A 7,500-nucleotide genomic window follows, 5' to 3' on the forward strand; every position below is an offset into this window, starting at 1 on the left:
TGTTCCTCCTCCCGCTCTCCATACTCTCCTCCTCCCCTTCTTAATCTGTGTTTCTGCCTCCTGTTCCTCCTGGTTAGCTTCCTTCCATCTTCAGAAGACCATGAGACAGCAGAAAGGCTCTGTGGAGATTTTGGGTGAAAAGGGGGAGTGAGGGAGATGAGGGAGAAGGGGGGTAGAGAAGGGCAAGGTACGAAAAAAGGAAACCAGGAGAGAAAAGGAAAACCGAAAAGAAAATATAGGAAAATCGGAAGACAGATAAGGGGAGGGGAGAGGGAAAAAGACGATAAAAAAAAGTCAAGGAGACAGGAAGTGGATAGAAGAAAGCAGGGGAGAATGGGATGGAAAGAACGGGGAGGAGAGGAAGAGAGGAGGAGGGGGAGAAAGGAGAGGACAGCCAGAGCATGGCCCCTCGTCCTGCTGCAGTATATTAGTGTTTGAGGGGGATGGGGTCTTACTGTGGACAGCTTCATTACCGGGGAGAAAGGGGGAAGAGGGAAGAGGGAAACAAGGAGACTAGGAGAACGAATGCTGATTTGTTGATGGGGGTACGGTGGGGGGTTGGTGTTATCATATCATTGGAATAATGTTCTCCCTCCTCCCCCTCTCTCTCTCTCTCGCTTTCTCGCTCATTCTCTCTCTCTCTCACTCTCTCTCTCTCTCTCCCTCTCGTCTCTCCCTCTCTTTCTCTGTCCCTCTTCCTCTTCCTCTTCCTCTCTCTCTCTCTCTCTCTCTCTATCTCTCTCTCTCGTCCTCCCCTCTCTCTCTCTCTTCCTGCTCTCCTCTCTCTCTCTCTCTCTCTCCTTCCTAACTCTCTCTCTCTCTCTCTCTCTCTCTCTCATCTCTCTCTCTCTATCCCTCTCCCTCTCCTCTCTCTCTCTTCTCTCTCTTAAAGGTGATACCCTTAAAAGATACCAGAAACACTTTAACTCGAGTCTCTATTAAATGTGGTCCAAAAGAGCCAATTAATTTTAAATCCAGCTCCAGAATAGGCAGGGAATATTAGGAAACTGGACTTTGTAAATTAAATACTTAATCGTAGCAAGAACTAACGATCAAACTTCATTTATTTTCTAATATAATGTAACATCTGACCCTAGAGACCATTGCAGATGCTTCAATTAATCTTTCCGCAATAATTGCATCTAATTTGAGTCACACCATCCCAACAACCACACTGACTTACTAATATCTCCCTAGTCCTGCAAATTTCTCTCTAAATTATCTCCGTTCTCTCACACTGACTTATTGTTATAATTAAGAGTTTAAAGCATTCTGCGCCCGGGCATGAGATATATCCTCCCTCAGAAATCATAAAAGATTGTGTATCAGACATAATTCCGGCCATCTGAAAGACCTCTAAATAAATACTTTAAAACAGAAATCTCCCCAGTCCACCTGCAAATTGCCAAAGTTGTTCCACTACAAAAGGGATAAGACATTGCCAGGAAATTATAGACCCATTCCATATTGTCATCATATCAGCAAATATTTTGCAAAGGGTGGTGTGCTTTAGACTGCTGATTACTTGCAATCTCAGTCCCTTTATCCCCATGCCCTCATATGGTTTTCGTCCCTAATTATTCACTGAACTAGCAATTCACCGTTTAACTTATGCAATTTATGAATCTATAGACAAAACTATATCAAATTACAATATTTGGCGACCTATCAAAAGCCTTTGATACCATCTCCTATGATATTTTGTTGCATAAACTTCAGTGTAACGGATCCGATGCCCTGTGCTCAAATGGTTTAATAGGTATCTTAGCAACAGAAAAACAGTATGTTTATATATAACAACACCTAAATCAAGTTTTTAACAAATATTACACATGGTATTCCTCCAAGATCATTTTGTCCAGTATTATTCTTAATATATATCAATGACATTGTCCAATGCAGCTCCAACTAATTTCTTACTATTTGCTGACGACACATCTATACATGTCAAATAAAGACTATCAATTCTTACAGAGTCGGTGAACAAGAACCTTGGTTAATTTATGAAACTGGATTAAAGAGCAAACAGTTGATTTTGCATCAATCAAAAACTCATTACCTCCATTTCACACTCTTCTAGTCGTATACCCAATGTTTGAATGTTGACTAGATAATCAGATATAAAAAGAGTGGAGAAGCAAAATTTCCTTGGAGTTACTTTTGGACAGCCGATTGATGTGGAAGTCACATATTAATGAAATTAAAATTATTAAAGTTTCTGGTATGCTTTACAAAGTTCGTGACTACATGAACCTTTGACAATCACAGTCAGCTCTAATCGTAGCTTGCCTAATCCACATATTTATATTGCTCTGCAGTTTGGAAGTGGCGCGCAAGTAAGACAAGTCTCCACTCCCTCGAATTGGCTCAGCAAAGGTTGATAAGGATTATGTCCTACAAGCCTATATGTCACACCGTCATATTTTCAAGAGGCTATCTCTGTTAAAATGAAAGATATTTTTCTTTCTTCAAACTATTCTGTTTGTGTAAATCAGTGAACATGCTTATTCCGTCAGAAAATGATTTCCATGTGTTCAGGCACGCTTATACACGAGGATGTTTCATTAAACTCTAGAACTTCCTCAGTGTAGGATTTGTCATGCTCAGCAAGGTGCTAATGTACAGGATCCAAGATATGGAATTCTATTGATGAATCCATTAAACACATTCCATCCATTAATTCCTTTAAACTTTTTTTTATTTTATTATTATTACTATTATTATTATTATTTTTTTATGTGTATTTCTTTTTAATTAGTCGTTTTATGTCTATTTTTAACATTTTTATATTGATCTTTTGTGTTTTAATTAGCACCACATTTTATCTTCTTTACATTTTTTTTGTTCGTTTTTAGCCATAATATTCCTAGTTTCCATACGTTTTAAATGTTGATTATATATATTTGATTTATGTTTGTATTCCTCTGGTCTTTGTTTGTTTGTTAATGTTTTTACTGTCATTTACTTGCTTAATCTTCTTTTTCATTTTGTCATTTGCTAAATATTGCAGAGATTATGTTTTTGTAATCCTACTCTAGTCTTAGCCTAGTCATCTTTAGCCCTATGTTCATTTATTTTCTATTTCAAATTTATTGTTATTCACTATTTTCGAATGTCCAAATGTCAGCAAAGGAGTTTATCGGCTCAGCTGACTATTATCAGCAATTGGCACTTTATATAATTTGTTTAATTTATCAACCTGTGACATAAAGAATCATCAATCAATCAATCAATCCAATCAATCTCTCCTCTCTCTCTCTCTCGTCATCTCTCTACTTCTCAACTCTCTCCTCTCATCTCTCTCCTCTCTTCTCTCTTTCTCTCTCCTTCATCGCTCTCTCTCTCATCGTCTCTTCTCTCTCTCCTTCTTCTCTCTCTTTCTCTCTCTCCTTCTTCTCTCTCTCTCTCTAATCTTCTTCTCTATCTCTCCTCTCTCTCCTCTTACTCTTCCCCATTTCCTCCTTTCTCTCTCTCCTCGTCTCTCTCTCTCTCTCATCCTCTCTCTCTTCTCTCTCCCTCTCTCGCTCTCTCTCACTCTCTCTCTCTCTCTCCTCTCTCTCTTCTGCTCTCTCTGCTCTCTCATCTCTCTCTCTCTCTCTTCTATCCCTCTCCCTCTCCTCTTTCTCTCTCTCTCTCCATCTCTCTCTCTCTCTCTCTCTTGTCGTCTCATCTCTCTGATCTCTCCTCTCTTCTCTCGCTCTCGCTCTCTCTCCTACTCTCTCTCTCCCTCTCTTTCTCTCTCACTCTCTTTCTCTATCCCTCTTTCCTCTCACCTCCCCCCCCCCCACTCTCTCTCTCTCTCTCTTTCTCACTCTCCCCATCCGCTTGCTCTCTCTCTCTCTATCTCTGCTCTCTTTCTCTCTCTCTCTCTACCCTCCTCTCTCTCTCTCTTCTCTCTCTCTCTCTCCTCTCTCTCTCTCCCGCTCTCTCCCTCTCCTCTCTCCTTCGCGTCTCTCTCTCTCTCTCTCCGTCGCACTCTCCCTCTCACTCGTGCCCTCCTTCTCTCCTCTCTCTCTCTCATCTCCACTATCTCTCATTCTCTCCTCTCTCTGTCTCTCTCTCTCCTCTCTCATCTCTCTCTCTCTCTTTTCTCCTCTCTCGCTCTCTCTCTCTCTGTCTCTCTCTCTCTCTCATCCCTCTTCCTTCTCCTCCTTCTCTCTCGTCCAATCTCTCTCCTTCTCGTTCAGGTCTCTCCTATCTCCTCTCTCCCCTCTCTGACTCTCCCTCTCTCTCTGCCTCTCCCTCTCTCCTCAAACTCTCTCTCTCTCTCTCTCTCTCTCGGGGGGGTCCTCTCTCTCTCACTCTCTAGTCTCTCTCTCTCTCTCCTCTCTCTCGTCTTCTCTCTCTCTACTCTCTCATCTCTCTCTCTCTCTTCATCGCCCCTCTCTCTCTCCTCTCTCTCTCTTCATCGTCTCTCTCTCGGTCTCTCTCTCTCTCTCACTCTCTCCTCTCTCTCTCTTTTCCTCTTCTCTCTCTCTCTCTCTTCTCTCTCTCTCTCTCTCTCTCTCTTCGTTCTCCCTCCCCCCTCTCTCTCCCTCTCGCTTTCCCCCTCTCTCTCCCTCCTCTCCCTCTCACTCTCCCTCCTTCTCTTCTCTCTCTCTCTCCTCTCTCGCTCTCCGTCTCTCTCTCTCTCTCCTCTCTCTCCACCTTCTCTCTCTCGCTCTCTCTCTCTCCTCGCTCTCTCTTTTTTCTCTCTCTCGTCTCTCTGTCTCTCACTCTCCCCATCGCTTTCTCTCTCTCTCTCTCCGTCTCTCTTCTCTCACTTCTCATAAGCTCTCTCTCCTCTCTCCTCTCTCTCTCTCTCTCTCGTCTAGCTCTCTCTCTCTCTCTCTCTCTCTTCTCTCTCTCTCTCATGTGATCTGCTCTCTCTCTCTCTCCCCTCTCTCCCTCTCCCTCTCCCTCTCTCTCTCTCTCTCTCTCTCTCTCTCTCTCCTCTCTCCTCTCTCCTCTCTCTCTCTCGTCTCTTCTCTCCCTCTCCTCTCTCTCGTCTCTCTCTCTCTCTCCTCTCTCTCCTCTCTCTCTCTCTCTCTCATCCCTCCCTCTCCCTCTCCCTCTCTCTCTCCCTCTCTCTCTCCCCCTCTCCTCTCCCTCTCTCTCTCCTTCTCTCTCTCTCTCTCTCTCTCTCTCTCATCCTCTCTCATCTCTCGTCTCTCTCTCTCTCTCTCCTCTCTCTCCTTCTCTCTTCAGTCTCGCTCTACCTCTCTCAATCTCTTTCTCTCTCTCTCTCCCTCTCTCCTCTCTCCCTCTCTCCCCCCCCCCCCTCTCCCCTCTCTCTCTCTCTCTCTCTCTGCGTCCCTCTCTCTCTCTCTCTCTCTCTCTCTCTCTCCCCATCGCTCCTCTCTCTCTCTCTCTCTCTCTCTCCTCATCCCTCATCTGTCTCTCTCTCTCTCTCCTCTCTCTCGCCGATCCTCAAATCTTCCTCTTCTCCTCTCTCTTACTCTCTCTCTCTCGTCTCCTCCTCTCACTGCTCCTCTCTCTCTCCCTCTCTCTCTCTCACTCTCCCCTCACTCGCTCTCTCTCTCTCTCTTTCTCTCCGTCTTTCTCTCTCTCTCTCTCTCTCTTCGTCATCCATCAAGTCTCTCTCAGCCCTCATCTCTCTCTCTTCTCTCCTCGTCTCCTCTCGTCCTATCTCCTCGTCAAGTCTCTCTCTCCATCATCGTCTCTCTCTATCCTTCTCTCTCTCTCTCTTCTCCCCTCTCTCTCTCTTCTCCCTCCCTCTCCTCTCCTTCGCCTCTCTCTCTCACCTCTCTCTCCGTTCCCCCTCTCTCTCTCCCCATCCTCGCTCTCAACCTCTCATCTCCCACCTCGTACTCTCCTCCCTCTCTCTCTCGCCTCTCTCCTCTCCCTCTCTCATCAGTCTCACTCTCCCTCTCACTCCTCTCTCTTTCGCTCTTTCTCTCTTCTCTCTCTCTCGTCCCTCTCACCTCTCTCCCTCTTCTCTCTTCCCTCTCTCTCTCTCACTCTCCCCATCGCTGCCTCTCTCTTTCTCCATCTTTCTCTGTCCCCTCTTCCTCTCCACCTCTCTGCTCTCTCTCCTCGTCTCTCTCCTCCTCCGTCTCTTCCCCCCCCCTATCATCTCTCTCAGCTCTCCTCGCTTACTCTCTCTCTCTCTCTCATTCGCTCGTCTCTCTCTTCTCCCTCATCTCTCTCCCCCTCTCTCTCCGCCTCTCTCTCTCTCTCTCCTCCCTCTCTTCTCTCTCTTTCTCCCTCTCGTCCTCTCTCCCTCTCTCTCTCCGTCTCCCTCGCTCATCGTTCCTTTTCTCATCTCTCTCACTCTCTCCTCCTCTCCTCTCTCACCTCCTGTCTCTCTCCCTCTCTCTCTCCTCTCTCATCTCCCTCTCACCTCTCAGTCCTCACATCTCCCCTCTCACTCTCTCTATTCTCCTCTTTCCCTCTCTCTCTCTCTCTCTCTCGATCTCCTTCTCCCCTCTCGCTTCTTCTCGATCTCGTCTCTCTCACTGCTCAGTCGTCTCTCGTTCGCCGCTCGTCTCTCTCGCATCCCTCCTCTCTCTCTCTCTCTCACTCCCTCTCTTTCTCGTATCCCTCTTCCTCTCTCTCTCGTCTTCTCTCATCTCTCACCGTCTGTCTCTCTCTTCTCTCTCTCGTCCCTCTCCCGCTCTTTCTCCTCTCTCATCTCCTTCTCTCTCTCTCCCTCTCTCTTCTCTCAGTCTCACTTTCCTCCCCCCTCTCTCTCTATCTCTCTCCCTCTCCCTCCCTCTCGCTCACTCTCTCTCTCTCATCTCTCTCTCTCCATCCGTCTCTCTGGCTCTCTCTCTCTCTCTCTCTAATCAGCTCTCTCTCTCTCTCCTCTCCAGTCTCTCTCTCTCTCTCTCTCATCTCTTTCTCTCACTCTCCCCCATCCTTTCGTTCTCTCTCCATCTCTCTCTCTCCTCTCTCCTCTCTCCCTCTCTCTCTCCCTCTCATCTCAGTCTCCCTTCTCCCTTCACGTCTCTCTCTTCTCTCTTCCCCTCTCTTTCTCTCTCTCTCTTACACCGTCCAGCGGACTCTATCCTCTTCTCTTCTCCTCTCTCTCTCTCTCCTCCTCTCTCTCTCCTTCCTCTCATCTCTCTCATCTCTCTCTTCTCCTCTCAACTCGGGCTGTCTCCTCGATCACCTAAGTCTTCCTCTCCTCATCTTCGTCCTCTTCTCTCATTCTCTCTCTCTCTCCCGCTCTTTCTTTCTCCCTCTCATGAAAAACTCATTCTCCCTCTCTTTCTCCTCTCTTTCTCCTCTCTTTTCTCCTCTCTCTCTCCCCTCCTCTCTCCTCTTTCTCTCTCTCATCGCGTCTTTCTTCCTCCCTGGTCCTCACTCCTCCTCTTCTCATCTCTCTCTCTCATCCATCTCATCTCCCTCTCACTTCCTTTTTCCCCCGCTTCTTCTCTTCTCTCTGCTCCCTCTCCCTCTCTCTCCTCTCTCTCTCTCTTCCTCTCGTCGTCTCAATTCATCTACCTCTCTCCTCTCCTACTCTCCCACTCCTCTCTCAGTCTCTCCCATCCTCAC

The sequence above is a fragment of the Penaeus monodon genome, chromosome 11 (assembly GCF_015228065.2).
Source record: "Penaeus monodon isolate SGIC_2016 chromosome 11, NSTDA_Pmon_1, whole genome shotgun sequence".
Classification (NCBI taxonomy): Eukaryota; Metazoa; Arthropoda; class Malacostraca; order Decapoda; family Penaeidae; genus Penaeus; species Penaeus monodon.